Here is a 21,504-nt window from a genome sequence, read left to right as displayed (position 1 = left end):
GAACTTAAAACTTTTCTCCGAGGATTTGGAAATAAATCTTCCCAAAGCTGTTATCCTACCTGTCAACCTCTGCACCTCTTTTTTGCTCGTGAGTATGTCTGGTATCTCCTCAATAGCTTTGATCTGTGCAGGGTTCACTTCAATACCTTGGTTAGAAACAAAAAAACCTAAAAACTTACCTAAAGCCACGCCAAAGGCACATTTTTCTGTATTTAACTTCATATTGAACTTGCGGAGAATTTAAAAAGTGTCTGATAAATGCTGGATATGATCTCCTGCATGCGCCAATTTGATTAGCATATCATCAATGTAGACTTCCATAGTCTTTCCAATATGTTCTTGAAACATTTTTGTTACCAATCTTTGGTATGTGGCTCCAACATTTTTTAGTCCGAAAGGCATGACTTTATAACAGTATGTCCCCCTTCCTGTGATAAAAGAAGTTTTTTCTTCATCTAAAGGGTCAATCTTTATCTGGTTATATCTTAAATAGGCATCTAAAAAACTTAACAACTCATGTCCTGCAGTAGAATCAATTAGTTGATCTATGTGCGGTAAAGGGAATGAATCTTTAGAACAAGCCTTATTTAAGTCAGTATAATCTATACAAACTCGCCATTTCCCATTATTTTTTAGTACTACTACAATATTAGCTAGCAGTTAGGATATTTTACCTCTCGTATTGATCCAATTTTTAAAAGTTTTTGTACCTCATCCAGGATCCCTGCTTCCTTTTCTTCTGTTTGACAGGTGGATATGAAGGATCTTCATTCAGCTTGTGGGTCATCATCTCCGATGGTATACCTGTCATATCTGAATGCGACCAAGCAAAGTAATCTGCGTTATCTTGTAAAAATTTGACAAGTTTACCTTTCATTCCCGGGCTTAGCATCATTTCAACATAAACTTTACTATCTGGCCACTGCTCAGAAAGTGTGATAGCCTCGAGTTCTTCAATTGTTGTTTTGATGTTTTCATTCTCTTTTGGCTCTTGAATGACATCAGGTCTTGAATCTACGTTTGTCTGTCCTGAACTATTTTCAGTTGAGGTTTGTGTATTTATGTCCTCAACTGAATTCGGTAGTTGCTATTTCTTATTTGCATCATCATTCACTGTGCTCGAATCTGCAACTGAATTGATATTTTTAGAAGCCTGCTGATCTCCACGGATTTGTCGAATCCCCCATTGCAAAGAAAACTTAATAATTTGATGTAAAGTAGACGGTACAACATCCATATCATGAATCCACGGCCTGCCAAGAGTCATATTATAAGCCATGTCCATATCTATCACCTGGAATTTTGTATCCTTGATAACTCCTTCTGCAAAAACGAAAAATTAAGATTTGAAGGTCCATTTAATATCGGAATTGGACAAATTTTGTATGGTTGAACTCGTATCAGAACGGGTGTTCGGATTTTGTGAGTTTTTTCGGGATTTGAGACGTGGGTCCCACTGTCAAATATTTTAATAAATTTTGGATTTTTATCCGAAAAATTTGTAAATTCATTTGGAATTAATTCCTATGATTCGTATTGAATATATCGAATTGTTTATGAATAGATTTGAAGCTTTCGGAGGCAAATTTAAAAGGAAAAGTTGTGGTTGAATAATTGATTGGAATTCGCAAAGCGAGGTAAGTGTCGTGGTTAACCTTGACTTGAGGGAGTAGAACCCTTAAATTATTTGTTATGTGAAATGCATATGAAAAATCTTCAACGCTGACCTGAAAAAGGCGAGGTGATGAGTGTCTATACGTCGTCAAATTAATTATTTGCCTGCATACTTGAAAAATCATAAATTATTTTTAAATATATATATTAATTATTATAATAATTGTTTCTCACTTATTCTTTGTCAAATATTAATTCTTGAATTTCTGCATTAATTGTTACATGCTTTTTGAATTATGTCATTTAATTTTTATTTGACATTTAACATATTAAATATTAAACTGCCTATTTTCTCTCTGATTTCTTTAATAAGTTGTTATTTGTCATTGTTTGTTTCATAATTAAATCATAATTGTTGTATACTTGTTGTCTTATAATTTTATATTAATTTTTGCATTTATTGGGGAAATTTCTTCTATAAGAATTGATTGAAATGGATATATTGGAGGATCGGGTTGCACGCCGCAACAGACTTATTAAAAGTTAATATTGGAGGATCGGGTTGCACGCCGCAACAGACTTATTAAAAGTTAATATTGGAGGATCGGGTTGCACACCGCAACAGACTTATTGAAAAGTCAATATTGGGGGATCGGATTGCACGCCTCAATAGACTTATTAAAAAGTCAATATTGGGGGATCGGATTGCACGCCGCATAAAACTTATTTAAAAGTCTATATATATACTTGATTAAAATAAATATATGACAGACTTGATTAAAATGAATATATTGGAGGAGCGGGTTACACGCCGCAACAGAACCGAATGTGAATATATTGTGAGAGCGGGTTGCACGCTGCAATAGAATTGAATGTGAATATATTGTGAGAGCGAGTTGCACGCTACAACAGACTTGATGGAAATGATAATTGGTTATGACTGCTGAGTTGGCTTCAATTATTATAAATGAGTTACCTGATTTATTTATATTATTTGTTGTTGTTATTAATATTGCGTACAGGTTAATGTGAGTGAACTGCCTTAGCCTCATCACTACTTCGTCGAGGTTAGGTTCAGCACTTACCGGTAAATGGGGTCGGTTGTGCTGATACTACACTCTGCACTTCTTGTGCAGATTTTGGAGTTGGTCCCAGCGGCGTACCATAGACTTGCTCGAATTTCAGCTACCAGAGGAGACTTGAGGTATAACTGCATGGCGTCCATAGTTCTGAAGTCCCCGTCTATTGTACTTTAGCTGTGTGTTTATTTCCAGACAGCTATATTCTATTCAGACCTTTATTTATATTTATTCTAGAGGCTCGTGCACTTGTGAAACCAACTCTGGGATGGTATTTAGACACCGTCGTTTTTATGGATTATTTCACCATATTTCAAACTTTGCTTCCGCATTTGTTTCTTGATTATTAATAATTTAAAGATTGTTTTAAAATTGGTTAATATTATTCTAACGTTGGCTTGCCTAGCAAGTGAAATATTTGGTGCCATCACAGTCCGAAGGTGGGAATTTTGGGTCGTGACAGTTGGTATCAGATCACTAGGTTACATAGGTCTTACGAGTCACAAGCAAGCTTAGTATAGTCTGAAGGATCGGTACGGAGACGTCTGTACTTATCTCTTAGAGGCTATGAAGTTTAGGAACAATATCACTTCTTTCTTATTCTGTCGTGCGATTTTATTCTATCATCGATGATTGAACCATTCTACTCTTATTGTCTTGCAGATAATGAGAACACATAATACCTCTACCGATGGACAGGGACCAGAACCCCCGGTGGCAACTATGGCCAGGGGTAGAGGTCGAGGCCGAGGTCTTGCTAGAGGTCGAGGCAGAGGCCAAGGTAAAGCTCAGTCCAGAGCTCGAGTAGCTGCACCTATTATAGAACCTCAGGTAGACCTTCAGGAGGAGGTCCCAGTTCAGAATGTACCAGTTGGACCAGTTCAGGTCCCAGAAGGATTCATAGCCACTCCAGTACTTCAGGACGCTCTAGTCCGTTTGGTAAGTCTTATGGAGGGCGTGGCCCAGAATGGTACATTTCTAGTGGCACAAGCCGTCTCACAAGCTGGGGGAGGAGCACAAACTCCCACTACTCCCGTTCTGGAGCAGATGGCTCCCCAGAATCAGGCTTCAGCAGCCCCGCCAGTTGGGATAGTTCAGCCAGTTGTTGCGACACAGATCGGTGATAGGCCCTCCATGTCCTTTGAGGCCTTATTGAGACTGGATAAGTTTACTAAGCTCTTTCCAGTTCACTTCAGTGGTACACCTTCTGAGGACCCACAAGATTATCTTGAACGCTGCCATGAGGTGCTACAGAACATGGGTATAGTTGAGACTAATGGAGTTGTTTTTGCTGTATTCCAGATGACGGGTTCTGCCAAGAGGTGGTAGAGAGATTATACATTGACCTGACCAGTCAGATCAGCTGCACTTACCTGGGAGCAGTTCTCTCAGCTATTTCTGGAGAAGTTCCTACCTATCACACTGAGAGAGGAATTTCGCAAGTAATTTGAGCATCTACAGCAGGGCAGTATGACTGTTACTCAGTATGAGTCCCATTTTGTAGATTTGGCCCGTCATGCTCTCCTTTTACTACCTACGGAGGGAGAGAGAGTGAGGAGGTTTATTTGAGGGACTCACTCACCCTATCAGACTTCAGATGGCCAAGGAAACCGGAAGTGAGATTTCTTTTCAGGCGACTGCTAATGTCGCTAGGAGGATCGAGATGGTTCTTGCACATGAGAGAGGGCAGAGGTCTGATAAGAGGCCTCGTCAGTTCGGTGGTTTAAGTGGTGCCTCGTCTGGAGGCAGGGGTAATTTTGGTAGGGTTCATGTTCCTAGACCGTTTCATTCAGCACTACATGTATCTCCCGGTGCTTCAGGGAGTCACGGTCCTATTATGCCTTACTCTGGGCAGCCAGTATTCAGTGCACATTCAACTCCTATCAGTACACCACCACTCCAGAGTTACTACAGTGGTTATCCGGCCCATCTAGGTCAGCTTCAGTTTCAGCAGCCACGGCATCAGGATGGGTGTTATGAGTATGGAAACATTGGTCGCATCAGGAGGTATTTCCCTAGATTGGCGAGTAACAGATCTCGGTAAGATTCTCGTGCCATCATACCGGCACCGGTTGCTTCACCACCTGCTCAGCCAGCTAGAGGTAGGGGTCAGGCAGCTAGAGGTGGAGGTTAGGCTATTAGAGGTGGAGGTCAGGCCATTAGAGGTAAAGGTCAGACCATTAGAGGTGGAGGCCAGCCAGTTAGAGGTCGTCCCAGAGATGCATTTCAGAGTGGTGGGGCCCAACCCCGATTTTATGCTTTTCTAGCTAGGCCTGAGGCCGAGTCATCTGATGTTGTGATCACGGGTATTATTCCAGTTTGCCATAGAGATGCTTCAGTTCTATTTGATACAGGATCTACTTATTCCTATGTGTCCTCCTATTTTGCTTCATTTTTGGTTGTGCCTTGTGATTCTCTAAGTGCTTCTGTGTGTATCTACACCGGTGGGAGACTCTGTTGTAGTAGATCATGTCTATCGTTCGTGTGTGGTTACTATTGGTAATCTTGATACTAGTGTGGATCTTCTACTTCTTGATATGGTAGATTTTAATGTCATCTTGGGTATGGATTGGCTGTCTCCTTATCATGCTATATTGGACTGTCATGCCAAGATAGTGACCCTAGCTATGCCGGGGTTACCTCAGTTAGAGTGGAAAAGAACTCCTGGTCATTCTGCCAGCAGGGTTATTTCTTATATGAAAGCTCGACGTATGGTAGAGAAAGGGTGTCTAGCCTATTTGGCTTATATTCATGATCCCAGTGCAGATGTCCCTTCTATGGACTCAGTACCAGTTGTTAGTGAATTTCCAGAAGTATTTCCTGCAGATTTGCTGGGGATGCCACCCGACAGAGATATTGACTTCTATATTGATTTGGCTCCAGACACTCAGCCCATTTCTATTCCACCATACCGTATGGCCCCGCCAGAGTTGAAAGAATTGAAAGAGCAGTTACAAGACTTGCTTGATCAGGGATTCATTAGACCTAGTGTCTCGCCCTGGGGTGCACCAGTATTATTTGTAAAGAATAAAGATGGCTTGATGCGGATGTGTATAGACTATCGGCAGTTGAACAAGGCCACTATCAAAAACAAATATCTGCTGCCAAGAATTGATGACTTATTTGATCAGCTTCAGGGTGCCAAGGTATTTTCAAAGATTGATTTGAGATCTGGTTACCATCAATTGAAGATTATGGCATCTGATGTCCCTAAGACAGCTTTTCGGACTCGGTATGGGCATTACGAGTTCCTAGTGATGTCATTTGGGTTGACAAATGCTCCAACAGCATTTATGGATTTGATGAATCGGGTGTTCAAGCCTTATTTGGATTCTTTTGTGGTTGTATTCATTGATGATATCTTGATTTACTCCAGCAGTCGAGAGGAGCATGAGCAATATCTTAGAAGTGTGCTTCACACCTTGAAGAATAATTAGTTATATGCCAAATTTTCAAAATGCGAGTTTTGGTTAGACTCAGTTGCCTTTTTGGGGCATGTGGTATCGGCATAAGGCATAAAGGTGGATCCTAAGAAGATTGAGGCTGTTCAAAATTGGCCTAGACCTACTTCAGTTACAGAGATCCGGAGTTTTCTGGGTTTAGTAAGTTATTATCGCCGGTTCGTGGAAGGGTTTTCATCTATAGCAAGCCCATTGACTAGACTAACCCAGAAGGGTGTCCCATTCAGATGTTCAGATGAATGTGAGTTGAGCTTTCACAAGATCAAGACCGCTTTGACTACGGTGCCAGTGTTGGTATTAGCCACAGGTTCAGGATCGTATAAGGTATATTGTGTCGCATCTCACATTAGGCTTGGTGCAGTATTAATGCAAGATGGCAAGGTAATTGCATATGTGTCGCGGCAGTTGAAAGTTCACGAAAAGAATTATCATGTTCATGACTTAGAATTGGCAGCCATTGTTCATGCGCTGAAGATTTTGAGGCATTACCTCTACGGTGTCTCGTGTGAGGTATTTACTGATCATCACAGCCTTCAGTATCTGTTCAAACAAAAAGATATTAATTTGAGGCAGAGAAGATGGTTGGAGTTGTTGAAAGACTATGATATCACCATTTTGTATCACCCTAGAAAGGCCAATATGGTAGCCGATACCTTGAGTAGAAAGGCTGTGAGTATGGGCAATCTTGCGTATATTCCGGTTGGTGAGAGGCCATTAGCTACAGATGTTCAGACTTTGGCTAATCAGTTTGTGAGGTTAGATATTTCAGAACCCAGTCGGGTTCTAGCTTGCACAGTCACTCGGTCTTCTTTATATGAGCACATCAGAGAGAGGCAGTATGATGATCCTCATTTACTTGTCCTTAAGGACACGGTGTGGCACGGTGATGCCAAGCAGGTTGCTGTAGGGAAAGATGGGGTTCTGCAAATGCAGGGTCGTATTTGTGTGCCTAATGTGGATGGGCTTCGTGAATTAATTCTTGAAGAAGCACACAGTTCCAGGTATTCTATTCATCCAGGTACCGCCAAAATGTATCAAGATTTGCGTCAACATTATTGGTGGAGGAGAATGAAAAGGGATATAGTTGCATATGTAGCTCGGTGTCTGAATTGTCAGCAAGTTAAGTACGAGCATCAGAGACCTGGAGGTTTGCTTCAGAAGTTAGAAATTCCTGAGTGGAAGTGGGAGCGTATCACTATGGATTATGTTGCTGGGCTCCCACGAACTCAGAGAAAATTTGACGCAGTTTGGGTCATTGTGGACAAGTTAACCAAGTCAGCCCATTTCATTCCAGTGGCAGTTACCTATTCTTCAGAGAGGTTAGCTGAAATTTACATTCGTGAGATTGTCCGCCTTCACGGTGTACCCGTGTCTATTATTTCAGATCGAGGTACGCATTTTACCTCGCATTTTTGGAGGGCTGTACAGCGTGAGTTAGGCACACGGATGGAGTTGAGTACAATGTTTCATCCACAGACAGACGGACAGTCAGAGCGCACTATTCGGATATTGAAAGATATGCTTCGTGCTTGTGTTATAGGCTTTGGAGGTTCTTGGGATCATTTCTAGCCACTTGCGGAGTTTGCTTATAATAATAGCTACCAGTCGAGCATTTAGATGGCTCCATATAAGGCATTATACGGAAGGCAATGTCGATCGCCAGTTGGTTGGTTTGAACCGGGAGAGGCTCGGTTGTTGGGTACGATTTGGTACAGGATGCCTTGGATAAGGTCAAGATTATTCAGGATCGACTTTGCACAGCTCAGTCTAGGCAAAAGCGTTATGCCAACTGAAAAGTTTGTGATATTGCATTCATGGTTGGAGAACGAATATTGCTCCGAGTTTCACCTATGAAAGGTGTAATGAGGTTCGGAAAGAAGGGCAAGTTGAGCCCTAGGTATATCGGACCCTTTGAAATTCTTGAAAGGGTGAGTGAAGTAGCCTACAGGCTTGCATTACCACCTAGTTTATCAGCGGTTCATCCAGTGTTCCATGTGTCTATGCTCCATAAATATCATGGTGATTCGTCCCATGTGTTAGATTTCAGCTCAGTCCAATTGGACAAAGATTTGACTTACGAGGAGGAGCTGGTGGCTATTCTTGCCCGGCAGGTCCGACAGTTAAGGTCTAAGAGTTATCCTTCAGTTCGGGTGCAATGGAGAGGTCAGCCGGTAGAGGAATCTACCTGGGAGTCTGAGTCGGACATGCGGAGTAAATATCCACACCTTTTCTCCAGCTCAGGTACTTTTTCTAATTCCGTTCGAGGACGAACGTTTGTTTTAGAGGTGGAGAATGTGATGACCCAAAATGTCACCTTTAAATTTAGTAAGTAATTATGTCTTCTAAGACCTCGAAAAGCACCATTTATCATTCCTTGACTTGCGTGCGCAGTCCGTACAATTTTTCGGAAAGTTTTTATGTGAAAAATGGATTAAAATGTGAAATAGAGCTTTAAAACTCAACTAAGTTGACTTTAGTCAACATTTTGTGCAAACGGACCCGAATCAGTGTTTTGACAATTCTGGTAGGTCCGTATCATGATTTGGGACTTGGGCGTATGCCCGGAATCGAATTCCGAGGTCCCTAGCTCGAGATATGGAATTTTGATGAAAATTTAAAAGCTTGAAAGCTTAATGAGTTTTAAGAAATTACTAATATTGGATTTATTGACCTCGAGTCCGTATTTTGGTTCCGGAGCCCGGTATAGGTCCAATATAATATTTATGACTTGTCTGCCAAATTTGGTGAGAATCGGAGTTGATTTGACATGATTCGGACGTCCGGTTGTAAAAATATAAGTTTTAAAGTTTTTTTGAAAACTTCCTTTGATTTAGTGTCCGATTCGTAGTTCTAGGTGAGCAAGTTCGTATGATATTTTAGGACTTGGGTGCATGTTTGGTTTGGAGCCCCGAGGGCTCGGATTGATTTCGGATGGTTAACGGACCATTTTTGGACTTGGGAAACACTGCAAAAATCTGCTTCTGGTATCCTTCTTCGCGTTCGCGAGAGGTGGCTCGCGTTCGAGAAGAAGAAACTGGAGGCAGGTGAAATTTACTCTTCGTGTTCTCAAAGAGGGGGACGCATTCGCGAAGGGAAGAGGGTAGTGTTCATCGCGAATGCGTGGAAGCGTTCGCGTTCGCGTAGAAGGCGAGGCCTGGCCGGGCACCAAGCGTTAAAGCTTCGCGTTCGCGTAGGGTGTATCGCGTTCACGACGGGTGAATTTGGCAAGGCTTCGCATTCGCGACATTGCCTTCGCGTTCGCGAAGAGAAAAGTTTTGGCAGCACAAAAATGTGCTTCGCGAATGCGAGGCACTGACCGCGTTCGCGAAGGGTAAAAATCCCAGAAACAGAACTTAAGTTCTGGAAATGGAGTTTCGACCCATTTTTAATTCTTTCCCATTTTGTAGCTCGGGTAAGGCGATTTTTGGGCGATTTTCACGGGAAAATATTGGGATAAGTGTTTCTTATCCTATATTGATTATATTTCATGATTTCATACTCATTTTTATCATGAATCCGTGAAATTTTGGAAGAAAAATCAGATTTTTATAAAATCTTCCAAAAACGAAAAATTAAGATTTGAAGGTCCATTTGATATCAGAATTGGACAAATTTTGTATGGTTGAACTCGTATCGGAATGGGTGTTCGGGTTTCGTGAGTTTTTCCGGGATTTGAGACGTGGGTCCCACTGCCGAATATTTTAATGAATTTCGGATTTTTATCCGGAAAATTTATAAATTCATATGGAATTAATTCCTATGATTCGTATTGAATATATCAAATTATTTGTGAATAGATTTGAAGCTTTGGGAGGCAAATTTAAAAGGAAAATCTGTTGTTGAATAATTGATTGGAATTCGCAAAGCGAGGTAAGTGTCAACCTTGACTTGAGGGAGTAGAACCCTTAAATATTTGTTATGTGAAATGCATGTGAACGACGTATAGGCAAAGTGACGAGTGTCTATACGTCATCAAAATAATTGTTTGCCTGCTTACTTAAAAAGTCATAAATTGTTTTTAATCATAAATTAATTATAATAATAATTGTTTCTCTCTTATTCTTTGTCAAATATTAATTCTTGAATTTCTGCATTAATTGTTACATGCTATTTGAATTATGTGATTTAATTGTTATTTGACATTTAGCATATTAAATATTAAACTGCTTATCTTCTCCCTGATTTCTGTAATAATTTGCTATTTGTCATTGTTTATTTCATAATTAAATCATAATTGTTGTATACTTGTTGTCTTATAATTTTATATTAATTGTTGTATTTATTGGGGAAATTTCTTCTATAAGAATTGATTGAAATGGATATATTGGAGGATCGGGTTGGATGCCGCAATAGACTTATTAAAAGTTAATATTGGAGGATCGGATTGCACGCCGCAACAGACTTATTAAAAGTTAATATTGGAGGATCGGGTTGCACGCCGCAACAGACTTATTGAAAAGTCAATATTGGGGGATCGGATTGCATGCCGCAACAGACTTATTAAAAGTTAATATTGGAGGATCGGGTTGCACGCCGCAACAGACTTATGAAAAGTTAATATTGGAGGATCGGGTTGCACGCCGCAACAGACTTATGAAACATTAATATTAGAGTATCGGGTTACACGCCGCAACAGACTTATTAAAAGTTAATATTGGAGGATCGGGTTGCACACCGCAACAGACTTATTGAAAAGTCAATATTGGGGGATCGGATTGCACGCCGCATTAGACTTATTTAAAATTCTATATATATACTTGATTGAAATAAATATATGACAGACTTGATTAAAATAAATATATTGGAGGGGCGGGTTGCACGCCGCAACAGAACCAAATGTGAATATATTGTGAGAGCGGGTTGCACGCTGCAACAGAATTGAATGTGAATATATTGTGAGAGCGGGTTGCACGCTGCAACAGACTTGATGGAAATGATAATTGGTTTTGACTGCTGAGTTCGCTTCAATTATTATAAATGAGTTACCTGATTTATTTCTATTATTTGTTGCTGTTATTAATCTTGCGTACAGGTTAATGTGAGTGAACTGCCTTAGCCTCGTCACTACTTCGTCGAGGTTAGGCTCAGCACTTACTAGTACATGGGGTCGGTTGTACTGATACTACACTCTGCACTTCTTATACAGATTTTGGAGTTGGTCCCAGCGGCGTACCATAGACTTGCTCGGATTTCAGCTACCAGAGGAGACTTGAGGTATAACTGCATGGCGTCCGCAGTTCTGAAGTCCCCGTCTATTGTACTTTAGTTGTGTGTTTATTTCCCGACAGCTTTATTTTATTCAGACCTTTATTTGTATTTATTCTAGAGGCTCGTGCACTTGTGACACCACCTCTAGGATGGTATTTAGACACCGTCGTTTTTATGGATTATTTCACCATATTTCAAACTTTGCTTCCGCATTTGTTTCTTGATTATTAATTATTTAAAGATTGTTTAAAAATTAGTTAATATTATTATAACGTTGGCTTGCCTAGCAAGTGAAATGTTAGGCGCCTTCACGGTCCGAAGGGGAATTTTGGATCGTGACATTCCTCCTGCGCGATTTCCACAATGTCCCTCATGTACTTCTCTCATCACATATTCTATTTGAGAAAGTTCGAGACATCTTGCTAAAGGTCCTACGAACATCTTTCGATAAATGTTTCCTCGAACCAAACACTAACGAGCATCTTTTCATCGAAGGGACTGAGACCTTTTCTTGTCTTCAGGTAAAATTTTGTACTGCAGAAAGTTAACAAATTCGTTTCTCCAATCCCAAGTTAAATTATTGAAATTTATCTCATTTTTATGTTAGTGGAGTGCCGAATGGAACAAATATATTACGGTAGCATTTTCTGCATTCGTTACTTCGGCAACAGATACGAGATTAGCCAGTGCATCTGCTTCTGCATTTTTCTCCCTGGATATTTGCACGATTTTTCATGATTGGAACTGTCTAATTAATTCTCGCCCATTTTTCAAATATTGTTGCATTCGTACCTCTCTTGCTATGTAAGTTCCCTGCATCTGGTTAACTACCAGCTGCGAATCACTTTTGATTATAATCTGTTCTATCCCAAGTTCTCGTGCCAGTTCCAGACCTACAATTACAGCCTCGTAGTCTGCTTCATTGTTAGTAAAGGGATAGCATTTTATTGCTTGCCTTATGATTTCTCCCGAAGATGGGATTAGAACAATACCTAAACCCGCTCCTTTAACATTCGAGGAGACATCAGTAAATAGGGTCTAAGTACCCGGATTAGATCCGGTGAATACCTGTATTTCCTTTTCTGCTTCAGGAACTATTCATGTGCTGAAATCTGCCACAAAATCTGGTAAAACTTGAGATTTTATCGCAGTTCTAGGTTGATACACAATATCGTACTCACTAAGTTCAAAAGCCCATTTAGCTAACCTACCTGACAGCTCTTGCTTATGCAATATATTTCTTAGGGGATAGGCAGTTACTACAAAGATAGGATGGCATTAAAAATAAGGCATCAACTTTCTAGATGCCATAATTAATGCTAAAGTAAGTTTTTCTAAGTGAGGGTGTCGAGTTTCAGCATCCAACAAAGATTTGCTAACATAATAAATTGGAGATTATTTACCTTTATCTTCTCGTACTAGTATTGCACTTACCGCCATTTCTGACACAGCGAGATAGATGAGTAGCCTTTCTCCATCCTTTGGTTTAGCCAATAGCGGTGGATTTGACAAATATGCTTTTAGAGTTTTAAGAGCTTGTTGACATTCATCAGTCCACTCAAATTGGTTTTGCTTTTTCAATACTGAGAAGAACTTAAAACTTTTCTCCGAGGATTTGGAAATAAATCTTCCCAAAGCTGCTATCCTACCTGTCAACCTCTGCACCTCTTTTTTGCTCGTGAGTATGTCTGGTATCTCCTCAATAGCTTTGATCTGTGCAGGGTTCACTTCAATACCTTGGTTAGAAACAAGAAAACCTAAAAACTTACCTAAAGCCACGCCAAAGGCACATTTTTCTGGATTTAACTTCATATTGAACTTGCGGAGAATTTAAAAAGTGTCTCATAAATGCTGGATATGATCTCTTGCATGCGCCGATTTGACTAGCATATCATCAATGTAGACTTCCATAGTCCTTCCAATATGTTCTTGAAACATTTTTGTTACCAATCTTTGGTACATGGCTCCAACATATTTTAGTCCGAAAGGCATGACTTTATAACAGTAAGTCCCCCTTCCTGTGATAAAGGAAGTTTTTTCTTCATCTAAAGGGTCAGTCTTTATCTGGTTATATCCTAAATAGGCATCTAAAAAACTTAACAACTCATGTCCTGCAGTAGAATCAATTAGGTTATCTATGTGCGGTAAAGGGAATGAATCTTTAGGACAAGCCTTATTTAAGTCAGTATAATCTACACAAACTCGCCATTTCCCATTATTTTTTAGTACTACTACAATATTAGCTAGCAGTTACGATATTTTACCTCTCGTATTGATCCAATTTTTAAAAGTTTTTGTACCTCATCCTGGATCCCTGCTTCCTTTTCTTCTGTTTGACAGGTGGATATGAAGGATCTTCATTCAACTTGTGGGTCATCATCTCCGGTGGTATACCTGTCATATCTGAATGTGACCAAGCAAAGTAATCTGCGTTATCTTGTAAAAATTTGACAAGTTTACCTTTCATTCCTGGGCTTAGAATCATTCCAACATAAACTTTCCTATCTGGCCACTGCTCGAAAAGTGTGATAGCCTCGAGTTCTTCAATTGTTGTTTTGATGTTTCCATTCTCTTCTGGCTCTTGAATGACATCAGGTCTTGAATCTACATTCGTCTATCCTGAACTATTTTCAGTTGAGGTTTGTGTATTTATGTCCTCAACTGAATTCTATAGTTGCTATTTCTTATTTGCATCATCATTCACTGTGCTCGAATCTGCAACTAAATTGATATTTTTAGAAGCCTATTGATCTCCATGGATTTGTCGAATCCCCCATTGCGAAGAAAACTTAATAATTTGATGTAAAGTAGACAGTACAACATCCATATCATGAATCCACGACCTGCCAAGAGTCATATTATAAGCCATGTCCATATCTATCACCTGGAATTTTGTATCCTTGACAACTCCTTCTGCAACTGTGGTAAGCACTATTTCCCCTTTTGTGACAACGCTTGAATTATCGAATCCAGATAAGGTACGTGCTTTCGGCACTATCTTGTCATCAGCTTGCATCTCATTTACCACTCTTAGAAGAATAATATTTACGGAGCTACCTGGATCAATCAAAATTCATTTAACATTAGTATTATGTACAAGTAAAGATATTACCAGTGCATCATTGTGAAGGATTATCAAGTCATCTGCATCTGCATCATCAAACGTTATATTGTCTTCCTCCAAAACTTGGCGAACTTGCTTCCCATGGGTTACTGTGACTTTTGATGTCTTCTTTGCAGCCGTATATGTCACACTGTTGACCTCTTCTCCACCGCTTATCTCGTTAACCGTTCTTTTTGGTGACAGAGGTTTCAGAGGCTCCTGTCTATTTTTTATATAAGATTGCTTACCTTTCTCACTGAACAAGTTAGTTAAATAACCTTGTTTTAACAAATGCTCTAATTCACCTTGTAATAATTTGTAATCTGTTGTTTTGTGGACATGGTCATTATGAAACTCGTACTAGATATCTGGATTTCTTCTACTAGGGTTTGATCTCATTACTTTATGCCACCGCACCTTATCTCCCATTCTCCTTAGAACATCTACCAACTCATAAGTGCTAATATTTAAACTGTAATCACCAATCCTTACATTTGTATTAGCATTATTGTCTCACGCATCTCGCCTTTTTACGAACTTGGATGATGAACCCGCATCTCTATGCCTTGATCTAGAATCATACCATATGTTTTCTTGTTTGGATCGTGAATCCCGTCCTGCGGGTCCTATATAAGGTTCGTACCTGTTTCTACCGGTCCTTTTTTCAGATTTTGGTCGTCTCGAACTTGTTCTTTCATCACCCCTTGCCTGAGTGATCGCGTCTTCTTCTATCCGCAGCTTCGTGTTGTACTTATTGTACACATCATTCCATGTTGTAGAAGGGAATTCTCGTAAGCTTTCCTTAAGTCTCCTCATGGCTTCTGGGCTTTTTTCATTTAAGTTACTTGCAAATGCCATGGCTGCCCAATTATCAGGTACTCACGGTAGCATCATCCTTTCACATTGAAATCTATCCACAAATTCCCTGAGTAGCTCAGTATCCCCTTGTTTTATTTTAAACATGTCTTCCATCCTCTTATCAACTTTTTGAGCTCCCGAATGTGTTTTTATAAATGAATCTGCAAGCTCAGCAAAAGAATCAATAGAGTTTTCAGGTAAGAGAGAATACCATGTTAGTGCTCCTTTCGTGAGTGTTTCGCCAAATATTTTGACCAACACCGATTCAATTTCTTGCTTGGTTAAATCGTTTCCTTTCACGCCAGTTGTAAACGCGGTTACGTGATCTCGTGGATCGGTTGTTCCATCATATTTTGAAATATCAGGTATTTTAAACTTCTTAGGAATCGACAAAGGTGCTGCACTTGGCTTCCAGGGTTGTTGTGAATATTAATCAATATCCACTCCTTTAATCACAAGTGGTACACCAGGTATTTGTTCTATGCGATCATTCTGCTCTTTCAGCTATTTCTGCAAAGTTAGTACGAAACTTTGTAAATCAGAATTATTTGGTGTACCTGACCTTCCATCACGAGATTTACTGGGAGTTCCTCTGCTTCCTGAATTAGCAAGTCCCGAGCGTGGGTTTTCTATAGTCGCGGTATTGTTTGGAGGAGGAGTTGGTGGCGTAGTTGGCAATCCACTAACAAAAGTTTGAAGGGCGTTGTTGACGTGTTCTGCGATTAATTATTTTAATGCGTCCTGTTCGGCAGTCTACTCGTCCCCTTGTTGATCATTCGTATGTGATGTTGATCTTTGAGGTGTTCCCTCTCGGGACCGTAGATGAGATTCTTGTGTTGAAGGGATTGGTGGAGTTCCTCCCTCTTGTTGGTTCGGTTGGTTGTTGTCATTGGCAGTTGCCATGATTGTTTGTCAGAAAAGTAAATTTGGAAAGTGAAACGATTATCAGATTCCCGCCAACGGAACCAATTTGTTTAACCAAAAATAAGTCTTTTGGCCAAAATCTAATTTTAGAAGAAAACGGGTTACTGATAACCAAGTTTTGCGTCACTTTCACAATGATATCAAAGGAAATTAATAAGAATAACTTAGGTAATAATTGATGGACAAATTGCAAGGTCAAGGTAAACAAATTTGAGAAAGTAGAAAAGTAAAGAGTATATTTCAATATTGCCTCCCATATCCCCCTACAAATAGAATTATGTGTCCTTATATAGGAATATGCAATAGTAATGGTTTTTCTCACATAATTTGGGTTGATTATGGGCATTAATGATATTGATTGCCCATTATCTCGGATATCTATAACTGGCGTATTTATTGCTATAAATGCTTCATATCTGTTCTGATTCCCCTTCCTTATTTACTTCTGGTTCATGTACCTTTTCTTCTTTTTATTCTTTATTCATTTCGTCCTCATTTATTCTTTGCCAACTGTTAGGTTCTGTTCTTTTTTTCCCGTACCGTCTCGTGGGTATTTCCTCCTGTGCCTTCTCTTCTTTATCAATTAAGAAAACCACTTGTCGATATATCATTGTTCCATGTACCATGCCATGTCAGTATTCCAATATTCCACGTGTAATCTTTCACCACCAATACAAAATTCACTAAACAAGTACAAATAATATATTTGAAATCTAATAAATCAAATAGACACTAATAGAACTTCAAACTCAAAATCATAAAATTTGAATATTAAATACATCTCCGTGGGTCATGATTCACGTGCACCCTACACCCAACGTGGGTCGCTCCAGCTAGGAGTGGGAATAATACCGGCCGAACCGAAAAAATCGGCCGAACCGTGAATTTTGATTTTTTTATTTCGATTTAATTGATTTTTCGGTCGGTGCACGATTTTTAAATTATTAATTTTTGATTTTTCGGTGCGGTTTAGGATTTTCGTGTTTTGATTTTTGGTTTAACCGAATAACCGAAATTTTGGGTATTAGTTATTACCTATTTTAGGCTGAAGCCCAATAGCTATTTGAACTTTGAAGCCCAATTTAGTTTACCCAAACCCAAACCTATTGATAGTCTGTCTAATACCCAAAGTCCAAACCCATCGATTACAACTGACTAAATCACTAATACACATTACACTTAGTCACTTCCCATTTCCCATTTCCCAAACCTAAATAAAGAATTAGATTTAGGGTTCTCAAACCTACATCAATTGAAAAGTTTGCCTCTTCGGTTCTTCCTTCTTCCTGTGCGACTCGTCGTTGCCGACTGCTGCGACTTCTTCTTAGTTTCTGTGAGTTCTGCTCCTTCTTCCTCAGCTCAACTGTGATGCCTTCATCCTCATCTCGTCGCTCATCCTTCATCCTCAGGTTAGTGCGAGTTCTTCTGAGTTATGAAGAAAAAAAATGTCTTAATCTTTTGTGTATGTTGACTTTCAATTAGTCTCACTGTTAGTCTTTTGTTTATGTTGATTTTCAATTAGTCTCACTGTTATTCTTTTGTGTATGAAGAAAGAAAATGTCTCACTGTCTTAGTCTTTCACTTCAGTATATTTCAAAATCAGGTCTAACGTATGGACAACTTTACTTTAGTATTACGCACCACAATTTCTCTCAAAATTTCAAAAAGCAATCAAGTACACCAATAAAATAATAAGGTGCTTGGATGTTTCTGCCAAAGGAGGTTTATGGCCAACCGAAAAAGTAAAGGATTTGCTTTACATACCACTACAATAAATATGTATTGTAAATAAATTCTAAAGTTGAAAGAGAAAGGTGCTTGGATGTTTCTGCCAAATGAGGTTTCTAGGTAGATGGCCAACCTAAAAAGTAAAGGATTTGCTTTACATACCACTACAATAAATAAGTAATGTAAATAAACTCTAAAGTTAAAAGAGAAAGGTACATATTAAACATGTTTCCACTTATGAACATAGAAAAATTAGTATCTACGCATAATTATTTGATAAATGTTTGAACAAGTGGTAAGTTTAAAGATTTGCTTGTTTTATGATATTATTTTGTTATTTATAATTAAAAATATTTTATTAACTTGTGAAATTTTCTAATTTTTCTTTGTAGGTTCAACTATGCCTCGTGGTCCTAAAGCTAGATCGCCTATTTGGGAACATTTTGAGCTAGTTAAAGTAAATGAAGAATCCCGCAAAGCAAAGTGTCTTCATTGTGGTCGAGTTTATAATTGTCATCCAAATTATTATGGCACTTATGGCTTAGTGAAGCATATTAAGAAGTGTCTCATGCCTCATCCAGTGATTCGTATTTAAGGCTTTAAGTATCATTTTCTAGACTTACTTTGTGGCTTGTGGCTTGTGACTAGTTTGCCACTGTTTTGTTGTTTGGTGATGGTATTTCTAGACTTATTTTGGACTTTGGTAGCTGCTAGATTTGCCACTGTATTAAACTGTTTTGGACTAGTTTGCCACTGCTGAACTGTGCGGTATTTTGCTACTTAGGTGTTCTGTTTGCACTGATGCCACTGAAGGCCTCCCTGCTCTCTGTGAGCTTGTTCTCTATAGTCTATTCTCGGTTTCATTTATAGTGTAGTTTCAAATTAGAGTGTTATTGTCAACAAAACTTGTGTTAGACTGTCGTCTGCCACTGTTTTTCTCTGTTGTTGGGCTGGACGAACAGCAACTAAATGACAATTTGCTGGGTTGTCTTTCTCAAAAGTCAAAATGACAATTTACTGTTGGGCTGGATGAAAAGCAAATAAATTCCAGCCCTGTTTATTGATGTTCCTACAAACAGTAAATACTTGTTGTTCCTACAATCGTTTAAAATCGAAAAAATAAACCGGAAATAACCGAATCGAACTTTGAAAAAACCGCACCGAACCGTAAAAACTTTGGTTTGATTTGGTTATTAATATTATAAAATCTAAAATCGATAAACCGAACCGTACTTTCATAATAACCGACCAAATCGACTGACGACCCCCCTAGTTCCAGCAATTAAAATAGCCCAAGTTGGCATTAATCATATTCGAAAGTGATGAAATACTGTTTAACTTCTATTAATTTATTTGTAGATTACGAAGATAGTGGAGAATACTCTCAAATGTTTTCTAGTTTCAATAATCTTTTACCAAGAGACAATGTGTAAGGCAGTTTACCAAATCTCCTGTCTTCATTTAATTTGCTTCTGCACTTGGGAGAATGTGGAAAGCATTATGTTGTCTCGACCAAATCTCTAAGATCCCTATTTTTTTTCCATTCGGTCCTCGATATTTGTATAAAAGTCAGATTAAATTTAAATTTACATAAGTGAATCACATTTGGAGTAAAACGTTCTCATATACTGAAATCTCGAATCAAACCTCGGTCAAAGATAAAACGAAAAAGGTCCAAATATATCCTTGTATTATCCGAAATTGAGCACATTTGTCTTTCGTTAATACTTAGTCAAGTATGCCATTACCGTCACATAGCTGGTCCATATATGCCCTTAGAGTTACACAGTTGACCCATATATGCCCTTTTTGAAACGGAATCCACCTAAACTAATTAGTTCTTTCGTTAATTGTATTAAAGTGTATTACAAACATTATTTCCTTTTTATTAGTACTTTTGTTTCTTTACCTTTCTCTTTTCTTTCTTCTTTTTTCTTTTCTTCTCTTTTCTTTTTCCTTTTTCTTTCTTCCTTATCCGATTTTCTCCATTACTGATATCCTCTCAATTTTCGTCACCAATTTCACTTGATAAAACTCATGTATTCCAATTACTAAGAAAATTCTCCCATAATAATATTTTTATAGATCATATGTTTGTCAATTTTTAAATTTTTACTGAATATATATTTAGTTATAAAAAATTTAACAAAGTAAGATTGAAATAATATTTATGTAACAAAAAACCCGAAAAATCCAACAAAACCGAACAATTCAAACCGATATAATTGGTTTGGTTTGGTTTTGATAAAAACTGAACCAACCCGTTCCATGTACACCCCTAATTTACATAGTTAATAAAAAAAGTAGAAAATGTCCAGCTGAAAAAAGATGAAAAAAGACTAACAACTCAAACTTATAACACTACAACTTGAACTCTAAGCTTTTAATCATTAAATTATCTTTGTGAAAATAATTTAAATATTTTGATCTTTTGAATATTGTTAAAGGTTGAGATGTTTTTATTATTTTAAAGTTTAAACCATAATTTTTGGACAATTTAATTTCATTTATTTAGAGGGTCAGTAAAATTGGAACTTGATTACCTTATGGGAGAATTTTCTTAGTAATTGGAATTCATGAGTTTTGTCAAGTGAAATTGGTAACGAAAATGGATAAGACATCAGTAATGGAGGAAACGGATTAAGGGAAAAAGAAAAAGGAAAAAAAAAAGAAGAAAGAAAAGAGAAAGGTAAAGAAAAAAAAAGTACTAGTAAAAAGAAAATGGTATTTGTAATACACTTTAATACAATTAACGAAAAAACTAATTAGTTTGGGTGAATTCCGTTTCGAAAAGGGCATATATGGGCCAACTGTGTAACTCTAAGGGTATATATAAACCAACTATGTGACGGTAAGGGAATATTTAAGCTAAAGTATTAACGAATAACAAATGTGCTCAATTTCGTATAGTATAAGGGCATATTTGAACCTTTGCCCAAGATAAAACAATACTTACCACCCCACAAACCCTTGTGTCTTTAGACATAGTCACCTAGATCTAATACATCCTAACCTAATATTTTTAAAATTAATAACCTTTTCCACTTTGTACACGCCTGGGTTAACTTTACATATTATTATTTCTACTTGTTGTCACCTTTTTCTTGTTTTTTCATCCACTTGTTGTAAACTACTTCTGAAATAGTAACACTAGTCCAATTTCATGTGCATATATAGATGAGCTACTAGCTATTCTGTAAAACACAAAAAACTTTAGCTCGAGAGAGAACGAATAAGATAAGATCGCGAGAATGAGTAGAGGGTGGGTAATTTTCATGTTCCTGATTGCTGCAATTGTACTTTGCAGTCATCACACAGTTGCTGCAGAAAATGCCGCCATCTATTCGCAGGCACGCACTACCTTGCCTAATTGCAGTAACAGCGATAAATCGAAAATAAAGAAGTGTATGACAAATACAACCTCTATAGATAAATGTTGTCCATTATTTAAGAGGACAATTGGTACTAACTGTAAGTGTTACCGTTATGCCAAGAATTTGGATAATCTCTCTGCTTCACATAAAAGCAT

The sequence above is a fragment of the Nicotiana tabacum genome, chromosome 13, assembly GCF_000715075.1.
Source record: "Nicotiana tabacum cultivar K326 chromosome 13, ASM71507v2, whole genome shotgun sequence".
Classification (NCBI taxonomy): domain Eukaryota; kingdom Viridiplantae; phylum Streptophyta; class Magnoliopsida; order Solanales; family Solanaceae; genus Nicotiana; species Nicotiana tabacum.
The sequence above is the reverse complement of the archived record's forward strand: the minus strand, read 5'-3'. Positions refer to the sequence as shown.